Genomic DNA, 22,408 nt, shown 5'->3' with positions numbered 1-22,408 from the left:
CAGTGACAGAGGATTGTTATCATACTAGACACAGTGAGGATTGTTATCATACTAGACACAGTGAGGATTGTTACCATACTAGACACAGTGACAGAGGATTGTTACCATACTAGACACAGTGAGGATTGTTACCATACTAGACACAGTGACAGAGGATTGTTACCATACTAGACACAGTGACAGAGGATTGTTATCATACTAGACACAGTGACAGAGGGATGTTACCATACTAGACACAGTGACAGAGGATTGTTATCATACTAGACACAGTGAGGATTGTTATCATACTAGACACAGTGAGGATTGTTACCATACTAGACACAGTGACAGAGGATTGTTACCATACTAGACACAGTGAGGATTGTTACCATACTAGACACAGTGACAGAGGATTGTTACCATACTAGACACAGTGACAGAGGATTGTTACCATACTAGACACAGTGACAGAGGGATGTTACCATACTAGACACAGTGAGGATTGTTACAATACTAGACACAGTGACAGAGGATTGTTATCATACTAGACACAGTGACAGAGGATTGTTACCATACTAGACACAGTGAGGATTGTTACCATACTAGACACAGTGAGGATTGTTACCATACTAGACACAGTGACAGAGGATTGTTACCATACTAGACACAGTGACAGAGGATTGTTACCATACTAGACACAGTGACAGAGGGATGTTACCATACTAGACACAGTGACAGAGGGATGTTATCATACTAGACACAGTGAGAGATGATTGTTATCATACTAGACACAGTGAGGATTGTTACCATACTAGACACAGTGACAGAGGGATGTTACCATACTAGACACAGTGACAGAGGATTGTTACCATACTAGACACAGTGACAGAGGGATGTTACCATACTAGACACAGTGAGGATTGTTACCATACTAGACACAGTGAGGATTGTTACCATACTAGACACAGTGAGGATTGTTACCATACTAGACACAGTGACAGAGGATTGTTATCATACTAGACACAGTGAGGATTGTTACCATACTAGACACAGTGACAGAGGATTGTTACCATACTAGACACAGTGACAGAGGGATGTTATCATACTAGACACAGTGAGGATTGTTATCATACTAGACACAGTGACAGAGGGATGTTACCATACTAGACACAGTGACAGAGGATTGTTACCATACTAGACACAGTGACAGAGGGATGTTACCATACTAGACACAGTGAGGATTGTTACCATACTAGACACAGTGACAGAGGATTGTTACCATACTAGACACAGTGAGGATTGTTACCATACTAGACACAGTGAGGATTGTTACCATACTAGACACAGTGAGGATTGTTACCATACTAGACACAGTGAGGATTGTTACCATACTAGACACAGTGAGGATTGTTACCATACTAGACACAGTGACAGAGGGATGTTACCATACTAGACACAGTGACAGAGGATTGTTACCATACTAGACACAGTGACAGAGGGATGTTACCATACTAGACACAGTGACAGAGGATTGTTACCATACTAGACACAGTGAGGATTGTTACCATACTAGACACAGTGAGGATTGTTACCATACTAGACACAGTGACAGAGGATTGTTATCATACTAGACACAGTGACAGAGGATTGTTACCATACTAGACACAGTGACAGAGGATTGTTACCATACTAGACACAGTGACAGAGGATTGTTACCTAACTAGACACAGTGACAGAGGATTGTTACCTAACTAGACACAGTGAGGATTGTTACCATACTAGACACAGTGACAGAGGATTGTTATCATACTAGACACAGTGACAGAGGATTGTTACCATACTAGACACAGTGAGGATTGTTACCATACTAGACACAGTGAGGATTGTTACCATACTAGACACAGTGACAGAGGATTGTTATCATACTAGACACAGTGACAGAGGATTGTTATCATACTAGACACAGTGAGGATTGTTACCATACTAGACACAGTGACAGAGGATTGTTACCATACTAGACACAGTGACAGAGGATTGTTACCATACTAGACACAGTGACAGAGGGATGTTACCATACTAGACACAGTGAGGATTGTTACCATACTAGACACAGTGACAGAGGATTGTTACCATACTAGACACAGTGACAGAGGATTGTTATCATACTAGACACAGTGAGGATTGTTACCATACTAGACACAGTGAGGATTGTTACCATACTAGACACAGTGAGGATTGTTACCATACTAGACACAGTGACAGAGGATTGTTACCATACTAGACACAGTGAGGATTGTTACCATACTAGACACAGTGACAGAGGGATGTTACCATACTAGACACAGTGAGGATTGTTACCATACTAGACACAGTGACAGAGGGATGTTACCATACTAGACACAGTGAGGATTGTTACCATACTAGACACAGTGACAGAGGGATGTTACCATACTAGACACAGTGACAGAGGATTGTTATCATACTAGACACAGTGAGGATTGTTATCATACTAGACACAGTGACAGAGGGATGTTACCATACTAGACACAGTGACAGAGGATTGTTATCATACTAGACACAGTGAGGATTGTTACCATACTAGACACAGTGACAGAGGATTGTTACCATACTAGACACAGTGACAGAGGATTGTTACCATACTAGACACAGTGAGGATTGTTACCATACTAGACACAGTGACAGAGGGATGTTACCATACTAGACACAGTGACAGAGGATTATTACCATACTAGACACAGTGACAGAGGGATGTTACCATACTAGACACAGTGACAGAGGATTGTTATCATACTAGACACCGTGAGGATTGTTATCATACTAGACACAGTGACAGAGGGATGTTACCATACTAGACACAGTGACAGAGGATTGTTACCATACTAGACACAGTGACAGAGGGATGTTACCATACTAGACACAGTGACAGAGGATTGTTACCATACTAGACACAGTGACAGAGGATTGTTACCATACTAGACACAGTGAGGATTGTTACCATACTAGACACAGTGAGGATTGTTACCATACTAGACACAGTGAGGATTGTTACCATACTAGACACAGTGAGGATTGTTACCATACTAGACACAGTGAGGATTGTTACCATACTAGACACAGTGACAGAGGGATGTTACCATACTAGACACAGTGACAGAGGATTGTTACCATACTAGACACAGTGACAGAGGGATGTTACCATACTAGACACAGTGACAGAGGATTGTTATCATACTAGACACAGTGAGGATTGTTATCATACTAGACACAGTGACAGAGGGATGTTACCATACTAGACACAGTGACAGAGGGATGTTACCATACTAGACACAGTGACAGAGGGATGTTACCATACTAGACACATTGACAGAGGATTGTTACCATACTAGACACAGTGACAGAGGATTGTTACCATACTAGACACAGTGACAGAAGATTGTTACCATACTAGACACAGTGACAGAGGATTGTTACCATACTAGACACAGTGAGGATTGTTACCATACTAGACACAGTGACAGAGGATTGTTACCATACTAGACACAGTGACAGAGGATTGTTATCATACTAGACACAGTGACAGAGGATTGTTACCATACTAGACACAGTGACAGAGGATTGTTACCATACTAGACACAGTGACAGAGGGATGTTACCATACTAGACACAGTGACAGAGGGATGTTACCATACTAGACACAGTGAGGATTGTTACCATACTAGACACATTGAGGATTGTTACCATACTAGACACAGTGAGGATTGTTACCATACTAGACACAGTGAGGATTGTTACCATACTAGACACAGTGAGGATTGTTACCATACTAGACACAGTGAGGATTGTTACCATACTAGACACAGTGAGGATTGTTACCATACTAGACACAGTGACAGAGGGATGTTACCATACTAGACACAGTGACAGAGGATTGTTATCATACTAGACACAGTGACAGAGGATTGTTACCATACTAGACACAGTGAGGATTGTTACCATACTAGACACAGTGACAGAGGATTGTTACCATACTAGACACAGTGACAGAGGATTGTTACCATACTAGACACAGTGAGGATTGTTACCATACTAGACACAGTGACAGAGGATTGTTACCATACTAGACACAGTGAGGATTGTTATCATACTAGACACAGTGACAGAGGATTGTTACCATACTAGACACAGTGACAGAGGATTGTTACCATACTAGACACAGTGAGGATTGTTACCATACTAGACACAGTGACAGAGGATTGTTACCATACTAGACACAGTGACAGAGGATTGTTATCATACTAGACACAGTGACAGAGGGATGTTACCATACTAGACACAGTGACAGAGGATTGTTATCATACTAGACACAGTGAGGATTGTTATCATACTAGACACAGTGAGGATTGTTACCATACTAGACACAGTGACAGAGGATTGTTACCATACTAGACACAGTGAGGATTGTTACCATACTAGACACAGTGACAGAGGATTGTTACCATACTAGACACAGTGACAGAGGATTGTTATCATACTAGACACAGTGACAGAGGGATGTTACCATACTAGACACAGTGACAGAGGATTGTTATCATACTAGACACAGTGAGGATTGTTATCATACTAGACACAGTGAGGATTGTTACCATACTAGACACAGTGACAGAGGATTGTTACCATACTAGACACAGTGAGGATTGTTACCATACTAGACACAGTGACAGAGGATTGTTACCATACTAGACACAGTGACAGAGGATTGTTACCATACTAGACACAGTGACAGAGGGATGTTACCATACTAGACACAGTGAGGATTGTTACAATACTAGACACAGTGACAGAGGATTGTTATCATACTAGACACAGTGACAGAGGATTGTTACCATACTAGACACAGTGACAGAGGGATGTTACCATACTAGACACAGTGACAGAGGGATGTTACCATACTAGACACAGTGAGGATTGTTACCATACTAGACACATTGAGGATTGTTACCATACTAGACACAGTGAGGATTGTTACCATACTAGACACAGTGAGGATTGTTACCATACTAGACACAGTGAGGATTGTTACCATACTAGACACAGTGAGGATTGTTACCATACTAGACACAGTGAGGATTGTTACCATACTAGACACAGTGACAGAGGGATGTTACCATACTAGACACAGTGACAGAGGATTGTTATCATACTAGACACAGTGACAGAGGATTGTTACCATACTAGACACAGTGAGGATTGTTACCATACTAGACACAGTGACAGAGGATTGTTACCATACTAGACACAGTGACAGAGGATTGTTACCATACTAGACACAGTGAGGATTGTTACCATACTAGACACAGTGACAGAGGATTGTTACCATACTAGACACAGTGAGGATTGTTATCATACTAGACACAGTGACAGAGGATTGTTACCATACTAGACACAGTGACAGAGGATTGTTACCATACTAGACACAGTGAGGATTGTTACCATACTAGACACAGTGACAGAGGATTGTTACCATACTAGACACAGTGACAGAGGATTGTTATCATACTAGACACAGTGACAGAGGGATGTTACCATACTAGACACAGTGACAGAGGATTGTTATCATACTAGACACAGTGAGGATTGTTATCATACTAGACACAGTGAGGATTGTTACCATACTGGACACAGTGACAGAGGATTGTTACCATACTAGACACAGTGAGGATTGTTACCATACTAGACACAGTGACAGAGGGATGTTACCATACTAGACACAGTGAGGATTGTTACAATACTAGACACAGTGACAGAGGATTGTTATCATACTAGACACAGTGACAGAGGATTGTTACCATACTAGACACAGTGAGGATTGTTACCATACTAGACACAGTGAGGATTGTTACCATACTAGACACAGTGACAGAGGATTGTTACCATACTAGACACAGTGACAGAGGATTGTTACCATATTAGACAAAGTGACAGAGGGATGTTACCATACTAGACACAGTGACAGAGGGATGTTATCATACTAGACACAGTGAGAGATGATTGTTATCATACTAGACACAGTGAGGATTGTTACCATACTAGACACAGTGACAGAGGATTGTTACCATACTAGACACAGTGAGGATTGTTACCATACTAGACACAGTGACAGAGGATTGTTACCATACTAGACACAGTGAGGATTGTTACCATACTAGACACAGTGACAGAGGATTGTTACCATACTAGACACAGTGACAGAGGGATGTTACCATACTAGACACAGTGAGGATTGTTACAATACTAGACACAGTGACAGAGGATTGTTATCATACTAGACACAGTGACAGAGGATTGTTACCATACTAGACACAGTGAGGATTGTTACCATACTAGACACAGTGAGGATTGTTACCATACTAGACACAGTGACAGAGGATTGTTACCATACTAGACACAGTGACAGAGGATTGTTACCATACTAGACAAAGTGACAGAGGGATGTTACCATACTAGACACAGTGACAGAGGGATGTTATCATACTAGACACAGTGAGAGATGATTGTTATCATACTAGACACAGTGAGGATTGTTACCATACTAGACACAGTGACAGAGGGATGTTACCATACTAGACACAGTGACAGAGGATTGTTACCATACTAGACACAGTGACAGAGGGATGTTACCATACTAGACACAGTGAGGATTGTTACCATACTAGACACAGTGAGGATTGTTACCATACTAGACACAGTGAGGATTGTTACCATACTAGACACAGTGACAGAGGATTGTTATCATACTAGACACAGTGAGGATTGTTACCATACTAGACACAGTGACAGAGGATTGTTACCATACTAGACACAGTGACAGAGGGATGTTATCATACTAGACACAGTGACAGATGATTGTTATCATACTAGACACAGTGAGGATTGTTACAATACTAGACACAGTGACAGAGGATTGTTACCATACTAGACACAGTGACAGAGGATTGTTACCATACTAGACACAGTGACAGAGGATTGTTACAATACTAGACACAGTGACAGAAGATTGTTATCATACTAGACACAGTGACAGAGGATTGTTACCATACTAGACACAGTGACAGAGGGATGTTACCATACTAGACACAGTGAGGATTGTTACCATACTAGACACAGTGACAGAGGATTGTTACCATACTAGACACAGTGACAGAGGATTGTTACCATACTAGACACAGTGACAGAGGGATGTTACCATACTAGACACAGTGAGGATTGTTACCATACTAGACACAGTGAGGATTGTTACCATACTAGACACAGTGAGGATTGTTACCATACTAGACACAGTGAGGATTGTTACCATACTAGACACAGTGACAGAGGATTGTTACCATACTAGACACAGTGAGGATTGTTACCATACTAGACACAGTGACAGAGGATTGTTACCATACTAGACACAGTGAGGATTGTTACCATACTAGACACAGTGAGGATTGTTACCATACTAGACACAGTGAGGATTGTTACCATACTAGACACAGTGACAGAGGATTGTTACCATACTAGACACAGTGACAGAGGATTGTTACCATACTAGACACAGTGACAGAGGGATGTTACCATACTAGACACAGTGACAGAGGGATGTTACCATACTAGACACAGTGACAGAGGATTGTTACCATACTAGACACAGTGAGGATTGTTACCATACTAGACACAGTGACAGAGGGATGTTACCATACTAGACACAGTGACAGAGGATTGTTACCATACTAGACACAGTGACAGAGGATTGTTACCATACTAGACACAGTGACAGAGGATTGTTACCATACTAGACACAGTGAGGATTGTTACCATACTAGACACAGTGACAGAGGATTGTTACCATACTAGACACAGTGACAGAGGATTGTTACCATACTAGACACAGTGAGGATTGTTACCATACTAGACACAGTGAGGATTGTTATCATACTAGACACAGTGAGGATTGTTACCATACTAGACACAGTGACAGAAGATTGTTACCATACTAGACACAGTGACAGAGGATTGTTACCATACTAGACACAGTGACAGAGGGATGTTACCATACTAGACACAGTGACAGTGGATTGTTACCATACTAGACACAGTGACAGAGGGATGTTATCATACTAGCCACAGTGCGTGCAGGTACAGACTCTTTGTTGATCCAGAAGGCTACTTGTGACAGGACCACCACCATAATCAGAGGGATGTACGTCTGAATCAGGTAGTAGCCTAGCTTCCTCTGTAGTAGAAAATGGACTACCATGACAGAGTAGTCACCTGAAAGATAAACAGAATAGGTGTCAGCAGAGAGAGACCACAACACTGAAACAGGAGAGAAGAAGATACGGCGGGAGAGGAGAATTGTCCTTGGGTGTCCTTGGACCTGGAAAGGCTGTAGCGATAGAACCAATTAGAGACATATAGAGAAGATACTGTATCTGACTGCCCACGGGCCGTGATTAACCCCTTACCCTAAGACAGAGTAGGTCAGAGAATAATATATTTTTTACATTTGAGTCATTTAGCAGGCGTTCGTATCCAGAGCGACTTACAGTTAGCGCATTAATCTTAAACTCGGTGGGACCACCACATATTACAGATATAGAAAGTACATTTTTCCTCAATAAAGTAGCAATCAGTAGAATCGGAGCTAGAAAGGGGAGGGGGGGGGTCAAGTGCAAGTGCTGGTTCAGTTTGTATTTATGTTTTTATTTTTGGGGGGGGGGGGTCTAGGTGAGGAGGAGGATTATTTGAGATACTGTTTGAAGAGGTAGGGTTTCAGATGTTTTCAGAAGATGGTCAGGGTCTCTGCTGTCCTAGCATGGCCTGAAGGTAGGGAGGTGCACTTCCTCTTGCTGTTCCGCAGGTAAGCACCAGGGTCTTGTAGTGGATGCGAGCTTCGCCTGGAAGTCAGGGGAGTGTGTGGAGGAGGGGGGTGACATGAGAGAACATGGGAAGGTTGAAAACCAGGTGGGCTGCAGCATTCTGGATAAGTTGCAGGGGTTTGATGACACAAGCGAGGAGCCCAGCCAACAGAGAGTTGCAGTAGTCCAGACGGGAGAGAACATGTACCTGGATTAGGACCTGCGCCGCTTCCTGTGTGAGATAGGGTCATACTCTACGGATGTTGTAGAGCATGAACCTGCAGGAGCGAGTCGCTGTTTTGAAGTTTGCAGAGAACGACAGAGTGTTGCCAAGGTTGTTAGGATGACACTGTGGAGTTGTCAACCGTGACTGAAATGTTTTTGAGCGGGCAGGGCTTGCCCGGAAGGAAGAGCAGCTCCGTCTTGTCGAGGTAGAGCTTGAGGAGGTGGGCCGACATCCAAGTTGAGATATCTGCCAGGCACACAGAGATGCCTGTCGCCACTTGGATGTCAGAAGGGGGGGAAGGAGAAAGTGTTTGAGTGTCATCTGTATAGAAAGGATAGGAGAGACCATGTGAGGATATGATATAACACGAGTGACTTGGTAAATAGAGAGAAGAGGAGAGGGCCTAGAACTGAGCCCTGGGGGACACCAGTAGTGAGAGTACGTGGTGCAGACACAGATCCTCTCCATGTCACCTGGTAGGAATGACCTGCCAGATAGGATGCAATCCAAGAGTGTGCAGAGCCTGAGACGCCCAGCTCTGAGAGGGTGGAGAGGAGGATCTGATGGTTCACAGTTTCAAAGGCAACGGATAGGTCAAGGAGGATGAGAACAGAGAAGATAGTCAGCTTTGGAAGTGTGGATTGCCTCAGTGAAGTGTGGATTGCCTCAGTCTATTTATTATTAAATCCTCAACATGTACCTGCTTCACGTCTCCCAGCGTCTTTCTGTTACAGAATGCAGACACCACAATTGGAAGCATCAGGGAGTTTTTAGTTTTTTTAGTTTTTTGTTGGTGACGTCGGGTCCGGGTGCCGCTGCCGAAGCAACTGGGGATGCCTCGGTTGGCTCGTCGGGCTCCCGCGCTTCGGCCGGCCTCGTCGGGCTCCCGCGCCTCGGCCGGCTCGTCGGGCTCCCGCCCCTCGACCGGTCCATCAGATTCGCCCAGGTAGGACGCCAGGTGGCGCCCCTAGAGGGCGAGTACTGTAACGTCTGCTCCCGGTCTCCCTCTCTGACACTTGAGGCCACCAGGCTGCTCATCATTACGCACACCTGTCACCATTACGCACACCTGTCACCAGCGCTTCATCAGACTCACCTGGACTCCATCACATCATTGATTGCCTCCACTATATCTGCCACCGCCTCAGTTTCATCCCCGTGTCTGCATTGAAGTTGTTTTGTTTCTCTTGTCCAGATGCTGATTTGCTTTGATTCATGTCTATTTATTATTAAATCCTCACCCTTTACTTGGCTCATTCACGCTCTAGCGACTCCTTGTTGCGGGCCGGCTGCCTGCAGGCTGACCACGGTTGTCAGGTGAACGGTGTTTCCTCCGACACATTGGTGCGGCTGGCTTACGGGTTAAGCGGGCGGATGTAAGAGGAGCGGCTTGGCTGGTCATATTTTTCGGAGGACTTATGACTGGCCCTTCGCCTCCCGAGCCCGTTGGGGAGTTGCAGCGATGAGACAAGATCGAAAAAGGCAGTAATTTCAACAACAAAAAAATAATAAAATAAATAAAACAAACACATAGTTGCCAAAGCTACAAAAAGATCAAACATCTGAAAATAACTAGGTGGAGTCTTCCTCTCTCTCCTTCTGCACAACAACTTGGCAGAACAGTCTTTGTTTCGACGACGATCTTAGTTTTGCGACAAAAGCGCTAGTAACACGGCCGCCACTTGCTATAACTATAGATATTCATTCTTTAATCCGTTTGAGCATTCAGTTTGCTTGACATATTGATTTAGAGGCTAAAATAAACATTCCGCCAAATTGCTTTTTGCCTAGCAGAAGTGGAGAGCACACCTCCCTCTACTAATTGCTGATTGCCTAGGAGAGGTGAGGGAGAGAGAGAGAGACAGAAGGAGAGGGGGGAGGGAGAGAGAGAGAGACAGAAGGAGAGAGGAGGGGAGAGAGGTGAGGGAGAGAGAGACAGAAGGAGGTTAGAGGGGGGAGGGAGAAAGACCGAAGGAGAGAGGAGTGGAAAGAGGGGAGTGAGAGAGAGATAGACAGAAGAAGAGAGGAGGGGAGAGGGAGAGAAGAACAGAAGGGGAGGGGGAAGGGAGAGAAAGACAGAAGGAGCGAGGAGGGGAGAGAGGGGAGGGAGAGAGAGAGAGACAGAAGGAGGGGGGAGGGAGAAAGACCGAAGGAGCGAGGAGGGGAGAGAGGGGAGGGAGAGAGAGACAGAAGGAGCGAGGGGGGGAGAGAGGAGAGGGAGAGAGAGACAGAAGGAGGGGGGAGGGAGAAAGACCGAAGGAGCGAGGAGGGGAGAGAGGGGAGGAAGAGAGAGACAGAAGGAGCGAGGAGGGGAGAGAGGGGAGGGAGGGAGGGAGACAGAAGGAGGGGGGAGGGAGAAAGACCGAATGAGAGAGGAGTGGAAAGAGGGGAGGGAGAGAGAGAAAGACAGAAGAAGAGAGGAGGGGAGAGGGAGGGAGGGAGGGAGATACAGAGGGGAGGGAGGGAGAAAGAAAGAAAGAATGGAACGGGGAAGAAAAGATAGTGAGAGACAGCACCAGAATCACAACACTACTACCCTACACTACACTACGACACTTTGTCTAAACACTCCCTTTCTCTCAATTCAATTCAAATGGGCTTTATTGGCATGCGAAACATATGTTTACATTGCCAAAGCAAGTGAAATAAACAATAAACAAGTGAGAAGAAACTAATTTAACAACATCAAAAAAAACTATTAGATATTAACAGTAAACATTGCACTCTTAAATGTTTCAAAAAGATAAAGACATTTCAAGTGTTTTATTATCAGCTATTTAGCAATGTGCAAATAGTTGTAGTCTCTCTCTCTCTCGCCCTCGTCCTCACCCTCCTTGTTATGGTAACTGGGCCACTCCATCCCTATCTTTGCGAGACTGCCTCCTCCTCGCCTCTCGGTGCTGTTCTAGGGATCTGCTGGGTTCTGCCTGGAGAAACATGATCTCTCTCTCTCTCCTACTCCCTCCCCTCTCTCTCTCCTACTCCCTCCCCTCTCTCTTTCTCCTACTCCCTCCCACCTCTCTCTCTCTCTCCTACTCCCTCCCACCTCTCTCTCTCAATTCAATTCAAGGGGCTTTATTGGCATGGGAAACATGTGTTTGCCAAAGCAAGTCAGGTAGATAATATACAAAAGTGAAATAAACAATAAAAATTAACAGTAAACACACATACAGAAGTTTCAAAACAAGAAAGACATTACAAATGTCATATTATGTATATATACAGTGTTGTAACGATGTACAAATGGTTAAAGTACACAAGGGAAAATAAATAAGCATAAATATTGGTTGTATTTACAATGGTGTTTGTTCTTCACTGGTTGCCCTTTTCTTGTGGCAACAGGTCACAAATCTTGCTGCTGTGATGGCACACTGTGGAATTTCACCCAGTAGATATGGGAGTTTATAAAAATTGGTTTTGTTTTCGAATTCTTTGTGGATCTGTGTAATCTGAGGGAAATATGTGTCTCTAATACGGTAATACATTGGGCAGGAGGTTAGGAAGTGCAGCTCAGTTTCCACCTCATTTTGTGGGCAGTGTGCACATAACCAGTCTTCTCTTGAGAGCCATGTCTGCCCACGGAGGCCTTTCTCAATAGCAAGGCTATGCTCACTGAGTCTGTACATAGTCAAAGCTTTCCTTAACTTTGGGTCAGTCACAGTGGTCATGCTGCCACTGTGTACCCTCTGTTTAGGGCCAAATAGCATTCTAGTTTGCTCTGTTTTTTTGTAAATTCTTTCCAATGTGTCAAGTAATTATCTTTTTGTTTTCTCATGATTTGCTTGGGTCTAATTGTGCTGCTGACCTGGGGCTCTGTGGGGTGTGTTTGTGTTTGTGAACAGAGCCCCAGGACCAGCTTGCTTAGGGGACTCTTCTCCAGGTTCATCTCTCTGTAGGTGATGGCTTTGTTATGGCAGGTTTGGGAATCGCTTCCTTTTAGGTGGTTGTAGAATTTAAACGGCTCTTTTATGGATTTTGATAATTAGTGGGTATCGGCCCAATTCTGCTCTGCATGCATTATTTGGTGTTCTATGTTGTACACGGAGGATATTTTAGCAGAATTCTGCATGCAGAGTCTCAATTTGGTGTTTGTCCCATTTTGTGAAATCTTGGTTGGTGAGCGGACCCCAGACCTCACAACCATAAAGGGCAAAGGGCTCTATGACTGATTCAAGTATTTTTGGCCAGATCCTAATTGGTATGTTGAATTATATGTTCCTTTTGATGGCGTAGAATGCCCTTCTTGCCTTGTCTCTCAGATCGTTCACAGCTTTGTGGAAGTTACCTGAGCGCTGATGTTTAGGCCAAGGTATGTATAGTTTTTTGTGTGCTCCAGGGCAATGGTGTCTAGATGGGATTTGTATTTGTGGTCCTGGTGACTGGACCTTTTTTGGAACACCATTATTTTGGTCTTACTGAGATTTACTGTCAGGGCCCAGGTCTGGCAGAATCTGTGCAGAATATCTAGGTGCTGCTGTAGGCTCTGCTCTGCTCTGCTCTCTCTCTCTCTCTCTCTCTCTCTCTCTCTCTCTCTCTCTATCTCTCCTACTCCCTCCCTCCCACCTCTCTCTCTCTCCTACTCCCTCCCACCTCTCTCTCTCCTACTCCCTCTCACCTCTCTCTCTCTTTCTCTCTCTCTCCTACTCCCTCCCACCTCTCTCTCTCCTACTCCCTCCCACCTCTCTCTCTCCTACTCCCTCCCACCTCTCTCTCTCCTACTCCCTCTCACCTCTCTCTCTCTCTCTCTCTATCTATCCTACTCCCTCCCACCTCTCTCTCTCTCTCCTACTCCCTCCCACCTCTCTCTAGGATCACTCATAGGGCTCTAAGCCCCAGTTAGTTTTGAAGGCAGACCGCACGCATTAGGCTTGACCACTTAAGCATCTTAGATGGCTGTTCAAGGAAATATGAGTTCTTAGGAGGAAGCTGCTCTACTGTATTACCTACTACCAGGCTGGTGAAGCAAGCAGGGGAGAAGTAATGGATGTTGTTACTGTTATAGGCTGTATCTCAAATGGCAACCATTTCCCTATATAGTGCACTACTTCTGACCAGGGCCCATAGGGAATAGGGTGCTCTACTTCTGACCATATGGCCCATAGGGAATAGGGTGCACTACTTCTGACCATATGGCCCATAGGGAATAGGGTGCACTACTTCTGACCATATGGCCCATAGGTAATAGGGTGCACTACTTCTGACCGTATGGCCCATAGGGAATAGGGTGCACTACTTCTGACCATATGGCCCATAAAGAATAGGGTGCCATTTGGGACGCACTCTTTTTGTCTGAATTTTACATTTTAATGTGCTTTCCTGAAAATACCAAATACATGTTGTCCACAGACTTTTAGTACAGTTAATATGTAAATGTGTAAATGTAAAAAAAAAAAGGGTTATCACCATTATTAATTCATGAATTTAGGTGTAGTAAATATTAAGTTTGATATACATGCACGCACACGCACACACACACACACACACACACACACACACACACACACACACACACACACACACACACACACACACACACACACACACACACACACACACACACACACACACACACACTTCTCGGTATACCAATGATTTCTAATTGTATATTAGCCTACAGTGGGTCCTTACCTGTGTTGGACTTGAACGTCTCCGTGGATAACTTCTGTCCCACCAGGTCATACTGTAGCAGACTGATAGACTCCTGAGGACAGTCTACAGAAGCTTCCAGACCCTTCCTCCAGGTGAAGGTGATCTCGCTGTTCGTGTACCCATCTGAAGTATACAGAAACAAGATCATTCAATTGTCACACCATTCCTATATATAATGCTGACAGAAATAACAAGACATCGAACGTGTCTGAAATGGTCCCTGTTCCTTATACAGTGCAGTATAAAGGGGATATGGAGCAAACTGTTTTGAGGAAGCTGGAGCATACCAAGGTTACTGATTCAGTGCAGTATAAAGGGGATATGGAGCAAACTGTTTTGAGGAAGCTGGAGCATACCAAGGTTACTGATTCAGTGCAGTATAAAGGGGATATGGAGCAAACTGTTTTGAGGAAGCTGGAGCATACCAAGGTTACTGATTCAGTGCAGTATAAAGGGGATATGGAGCAAACTGTTTTGAGGAAGCTGGAGCATACCAAGGTTACTGATTCAGTGCAGTATAAAGGGGATATGGAGCAAACTGTTTTAAGGAAGCTGGAGCATACCAAGGTTACTGATTCAGTGCAGCATAAAGGGGATATGGAGCAAACTGTTTTGAGGAAGCTGGAGCATACCAAGGTTACTGATTCAGTGCAGCATAAAGGGGATATGGAGCAAACTGTTTTGAGGAAGCTGGAGCATACCAAGGTTACTGATTCAGTGCAGTATAAAGGGGATATGGAGCAAACTGTTTTGAGGAAGCTGGAGCATACCAAGGTTACTGATTCAGTGCAGTATAAAGGGGATATGGAGCAAACTGTTTGGAGGAAGCTGGAGCATACCAAGGTTACTGATTCAGTGCAGTATAAAGGGGATATGGAGCAAACTGTTTGGAGGAAGCTGGAGCATACCAAGGTTACTGATTCAGTGCAGTATAAAGGGGATATGGAGCAAACTGTTTTGAGGAAGCTGGAGCATACCAAGGTTACTGATTCAGTGCAGTATAAAGGGGATATGGAGCAAACTGTTTTGAGGAAGCTGGAGCATACCAAGGTTACTGATTCAGTGCAGTATAAAGGGGATATGGAGCAAACTGTTTTGAGGAAGCTGGAGCATACCAAGGTTACTGATTCAGTGCAGTATAAAGGGGATATGGAGCAAACTGTTTTGAGGAAGCTGGAGCATACCAAGGTTACTGATTCAGTGCAGTATAAAGGGGATATGGAGCAAACTGTTTGGAGGAAGCTGGAGCATACCAAGGTTACTGATTCAGTGCAGTATAAAGGGGATATGGAGCAAACTGTTTGGAGGAAGCTGGAGCATACCAAGGTTACTGATTCAGTGCAGTATAAAGGGGATATGGAGCAAACTGTTTGGAGGAAGCTGGAGCATACCAAGGTTACTGATTCAGTGCAGTATAAAGGGGATATGGAGCAAACTGTTTTGAGGAAGCTGGAGCATACCAAGGTTACTGATTCAGTGCAGTATAAAGGGGATATGGAGCAAACTGTTTTGAGGAAGCTGGAGCATACCAAGGTTACTGATTCAGTGCAGTATAAAGGGGATATGGAGCAAACTGTTTTGAGGAAGCTGGAGCATACCAAGGTTACTGATTCAGTGCAGTATAAAGGGGATATGGAGCAAACTGTTTTGAGGAAGCTGGAGCATACCAAGGTTACTGATTCAGTGCAGCATAAAGGGGATATGGAGCAAACTGTTTGGAGGAAGCTGGAGCATACCAAGGTTACTGATTCAGTGCAGTATAAAGGGGATATGGAGCAAACTGTTTTGAGGAAGCTGGAGCATACCAAGGTTACTGATTCAGTGCAGTATAAAGGGGATATGGAGCAAACTGTTTTGAGGAAGCTGGAGCATACCAAGGTTACTGATTCAGTGCAGTATAAAGGGGATATGGAGCAAACTGTTTGGAGGAAGCTGGAGCATACCAAGGTTACTGATTCAGTGCAGTATAAAGGGGATATGGAGCAAACTGTTTGGAGGAAGCTGGAGCATACCAAGGTTACTGATTCAGTGCAGTATAAAGGGGATATGGAGCAAACTGTTTGGAGGAAGCTGGAGCATACCAAGGTTACTGATTCAGTGCAGTATAAAGGGGATATGGAGCAAACTGTTTTGAGGAAGCTGGAGCATACCAAGGTTACTGATTCAGTGCAGTATAAAGGGGATATGGAGCAAACTGTTTGGAGGAAGCTGGAGCATACCAAGGTTACTGATTCAGTGCAGTATAAAGGGGATATGGAGCAAACTGTTTGGAGGAAGCTGGAGCATACCAAGGTTACTGATTCAGTGCAGCATAAAGGGGATATGGAGCAAACTGTTTGGAGGAAGCTGGAGCATACCAAGGTTACTGATTCAGTGCAGTATAAAGGGGATATGGAGCAAACTGTTTGGAGGAAGCTGGAGCATACCAAGGTTACTGATTCAGTGCAGTATAAAGGGGATATGGAGCAAACTGTTTGGAGGAAGCTGGAGCATACCAAGGTTACTGATTCAGTGCAGTATAAAGGGGATATGGAGCAAACTGTTTGGAGGAAGCTGGAGCATACCAAGGTTACTGATTCAGTGCAGTATAAAGGGGATATGGAGCAAACTGTTTGGAGGAAGCTGGAGCATACCAAGGTTACTGATTCAGTGCATGAAGCAATCTCTCTCTCTCTCTCTCTGCTCAAAGGCTGTTTTGTTACGATCAATCATTTCAAAATGTTACTTTTACAGTTAATTGAGTTAAATCACAGGATTTGCTGTGATTAATCACGATTAATCGCAATTTCAGAATTTGCTCAAATGAAGCTGTAATTTATGCTTTTTCATACAAAAAAAAAACATGACAAGAATATGGATTGATTGTGTCTACAGTAACAGTTTGAAGCACACTTTCTTTAACCTCAATGTCAACTCGTTTTGACATCGCATTGTTGTTTTTAGCAGTGTAGATGATGTTTTCAGTGTATTTTGATCGCTTTTTAGACAATGCAATTAATCACGATTTAAAAAAAAACATCTGTGAAATAAAATTACAAAAAGTGAACTCAAGTTAACTGATTAACTCTGACAGCCCTAATTCGTTTATGAAAGAGCCAAACGAAGGACTGAATACTCACAGCTGCCGAACCGCAGAGGACAGGTATGTCCGTCCATAGGGAAGTCCATGAGCCTCATGGGACACTCAGCAACGATGGTTAGTCTGAGATACACAGAATACACAACATTAGACAACTTCTGATTTCATCATATAGATCTGTGTAAAAACTGTGTACACAGCACAACACAACTGGTTTCCTCTGTGCAAAGCAGCACTGCACTGGCACAATAGCCTAGTGGTTAAAGCGTTGGACTAGTAACCAAAAGGTTGCAAGATCGAATCCCCGAGCTGACAAGGTAAACATCTGTCGTTCTGCCCCTGAACAAGGCATTTAACCCACTGTTCCTAGGTCGTCATTGAAAATAAGAATTTGCTCTTAACTGACTTGCCTAGTTAAATAAAGGTTAAATAATAATAATAATAATAATAATAATAATAGTCAGTCTTAATTGGCTACAAAGCGTTTCATTCACCTCATGTTGAAGAGGTTCTACAAGAGGGTCCAGGGAGGAGGGACTACCTCATGGTGAAGAGGTTCTACAGGAGAGTCCAGGGAGGAGGGACTACCTCATGGTGAAGAGGGTCCAGAGAGGGAGGGTCCAGGGAGGAGGGTCTACCTCATGGTGAAGAGGTTCTACAGAAGGGTCCAGGGAGGAGGGACTACCTCATGGTGAAGAGGGTCCAGAGAGGAGGGTCTACCTCACGATGAAGGGGTTCTACAGGAGGGTCCAGGGAGGAGGGTCTACCTCATATTGAAGAGGGTCCAGAGAGGAGGGTCTACCTCATGTTGAAGAGGTTCTACAGGAGAGTCCAGGGAGGAGGGACTACCTCATGGTGAAGAGGGTCCAGAGAGGGAGGGTCCAGGGAGGAGGGTCTACCTCATGGTGAAGAGGTTCTACAGGAGGGTCCAGGGAGGAGGGTCTACCTCATATTGAAGAGGGTCCAGAGAGGAGGGTCTACCTCATGTTGAAGAGGTTCTACAGAAGGGTCCAGGGAGGAGGGGCTCAGGTTACCTCATGGTATAGAGGACGGTCCCATTCTGCATGATGCGGAACAGCTTGTTGGGAGTGGTCATGTTGTGGGCGATGGACTTCCTGGAGTTCCTGAAGAACGTGTCGGGTGTCCAGATTTTATCCACCATCTTGTTGTTGAGACTCAGGATCTCCACGGCGCCGTCGTACTTCAGCCTCTCGTCCACCCAGGTCTGTCGGAAGAACATGTCTATGGTGTACTCCTGAGGAGGAGATAGAGGGCCAGGCATTAGATGACTGATCACCAGACAGGTTCTGGATCTAGAATGTGGACTTTAGAATATAGAATGTAGACCTAGAATGTAGAATGTGGACTTTAGAATATAGACCTAGAATCTAGATTCTACAGTCCTGAAGAAGGCCAGAGGAATGCACATTACAAAATGCAGGTCCTGCTCCAAACCATAGACATAATAAATGTGTTTGTAACTAAACATCTACAGTTAAATCCATATCCGACAAGACAGTCCAGAGAGAAGATGAGATGATTATGACAATAACTACCTATAGATATTCATTAATCAATCCGTTTGAGCATTCAGTTTGCTTGACATATTAATTTAGAGGCTAAAATAAACATTCTGCCAGGCCAGGACCCTCCCCTAGTTAGTGTTTTGAAACAGACTAATCAAACTAAATGGCTCATTATCTAATCTACAGTCTACCCATAAGGCAGCTGTGCAGTGGACAATAAAGCTCAATTAACACCCATATATAATAAATGCATGAGAAACTGTGTGTAAACATAACATATAAACACAGTTGCTTACTTGACATACTGCATATGTATGTGACAGTAAGCCTATGTGAAAATATGCTGATTGTCTCTTACCATTTCCACATCTGATACTGGGCCAAAGCTTGTGACAAAGATATCTGTTTTCACCTCTGTAATCATACCTGAAAAGGATCTGGGTATTTTAATTGTTGCTCATAAAAATATGGAAAACTGTAAATAGACTAGGAACAATTTGTTTAGAGAAACTAACCAGGTAAAAATTCTGTACAATGTAATAGCCAAACTATGCTATTTCCTACTTATTCAATGAAAAGTTCTGTCGATGTAAAATATAGTAAAATAAATCAGAATAGAGGAGGACAGGCCTACCTCCGGATCCTGGTCGCAACCAGTTGTCATATCCATCTAGTAGTCGGTCCAGAATACGGGTGATGTTTTCACCTGCGTAGCTTTCTTGTCCATAGACACAGCCAACACTGTAGGAAATCAATACAATCATAATTGATGACAATTTAGACTGTCCTGTGTAGACCTATAAGATTAGTAGGTTAAACCTATTAGGATTAGGATTGTTGTGTTTACTATCATACATCATTGAAGTACATTCAAGAAAGTATAGAGGCCAAGCCATTGATAAAATTAGAAAAAGGTTATTTTACTCACCAGGGCAAAGTGACCAATGTCAGAATCAAGAGAGCCATCCTTGGCAGCAGGTGTGATGAAAAACGTTCCCTGTCAACTCTTTGAGTGTAAATGAAATAGTCAGCCTTTCTCTGTCCTCCACTAGTCTAAACTGAATGTATTTTAAACACAAGGACGTGTGAAGTAATCGAATTAGGAGATTAGCACAGAAAATCCAACCCATGTTTAGACTGGAGCACTCTTTAGGAAAAGAGACAGTGACAGTTGGATTACAGAAAAGCTGGGAAAATGTGTAAACATGTAAACAGTTTTATTGTATCCTCGGGGAGCTATAATCTTCCAGTTGTTAAAATGTATAATCTTGGATGGAATTTCAAGGATATTTGTGAAGAGTTATTTTTAGATCAAGAGTCTTGATCCCTGCGCGTCTAAACAGTAGATGGCGCTATCTATTCACTTTTGTCGGTTGAGCCACCGGAAAATCCACCAGCGAGGAAGTAAGTCCAGGAAGTTTCTGGACGAGCTGACTGGTGTAAATACTATCCTACACAACTTTTGTCATATTTTCCAGATAGCTTATTCATATAAGTATATGTTTTTGGGAGGGTGCCATATCGTTAGGTTGGTACCTGAACATCGTTTGAGAGAATAAACAACATTAAACTAGCTAGCCGGTTAGCTAACCCTCAGGCCAGCAGCAATGTCGTTCCTCTTGTAAAACACCATGGGAAAACTGGTCCCAAACCACGGAGGAGGTATTTATTGAAGTGAATGTACTCCATGGGACGCCTGGCAAAGAAGTAAAATGTCATCTTGGATACAAACTGATAGAACTACACGTCAAAAGGCAACAAGTCTTCACCGTTAGGCTACACAACAAACACATTTCAAAGTTAGGGAGTCAACGTTATTTAAAATAAGAGTTACATTGAGAAAATCGTATTTATTTTAAATGAAACTGGATGGCCCTCCATTCAGCAAAATATATTTTACCTTCCCGAACGCAAAGCAAAAATGTGACTCCCGACAGCAAAATAATAATTAAAACAAAGTGGATATCAGAGAACATGTCTACTGGTTACCCTCACTTCTTGGGCAGACCAGATCCTTAGATATGTAGTATTAGAAACTGTTCTTTGTTGTGAAAGCATTAGATGGCAACACAGGGCTGCGGACCAGAAGGTTGTGTGTTTGCACCTCAGACAGAGTAGGCCTACCTTTCCACCCCAGACAGAATAAATTAAATATATATAAATTTAAACTAGGCAAGTCAGTTAACAACAAATTCTCATTTACAATGACGGCCTACTCCGGCCAAACCCAGACGACGCTGGGCCAATTGTGCGCTTCCCTATGGGACTCCCAATCACAGCCGGATGTGATACAGCCTGGATCCGAACCAGGGACTGCCTCTTGCACTGAAATGCAGTGCCTTAGACCGCTTCGCCACTCGGGAGCCTACCAACGCAGAACATTTTAAGCTTTAGTTGCTGGCTACTCTTCTTCTGTGGTTTAACCCAACGATAGAAGGTCACAAGTGTTTCCCTAAAAGCTCTCTGGGTTTAAACAATTTGTATTGTACCGAACGCGAATAGCTTAATCAATTGATAGTGACAGAGTTAGATTACTTCCCAAGTAAAGTCCATTTTTTTTGTCTCCTGGACTAAAAAAGGTTGTAGCGCAGCCTCTAAATGTCAAAGAAAGGAAACAATAATATCCCCATTTTCATTGTATTCGCGTCTTTCCCAGATATTTTTCATTGTAGTCACGTCTTTCCCAGATATTTTTCATTGTAGTCACGTCTTTACCAGGTATGTTAGCTTTGTCTAGCATAAAGCATTGTGGACCAAAGCATTGTTATAGATCACTTTATATAATCGGATTCTTTAAAATCTTAAGCTTGCAAGGGTAGGCCTGAGTTTTTTCCCCATTTTCTTTAATAAATGTAGGTCTATGGCATACCCTCTCAATACCCCTTCAATTCGAGTTTTAGTTTTAACTTAACAGCCCTTCACTGACATGGAGGTAGGCTACTCGAAGAGTGCATGGTGGGTTGAGGAATTGATGGACAAATCTATGAATATAACGGCCTATAGCCTAATGTCATCTGTCAAACTGGTTGGC

General features: G+C 43.5%; 1 pseudogene; it reads right to left on the bottom strand.

The window, feature by feature from the left end:
• The window catches only part of LOC129858669 (gamma-aminobutyric acid receptor subunit alpha-4-like), a 31,011-nt pseudogene extending 10,870 nt beyond the window's left edge, over positions 1-20,141 (bottom strand).
• Between the last annotated feature and the right edge of the window lie 2,267 nt (positions 20,142-22,408).

The sequence above is a fragment of the Salvelinus fontinalis genome, chromosome 6, assembly GCF_029448725.1.
Source record: "Salvelinus fontinalis isolate EN_2023a chromosome 6, ASM2944872v1, whole genome shotgun sequence".
NCBI classification, from domain to species: Eukaryota; Metazoa; Chordata; class Actinopteri; order Salmoniformes; family Salmonidae; genus Salvelinus; species Salvelinus fontinalis.
The sequence above is the reverse complement of the archived record's forward strand: the minus strand, read 5'-3'. Positions and strand labels throughout refer to the sequence as shown.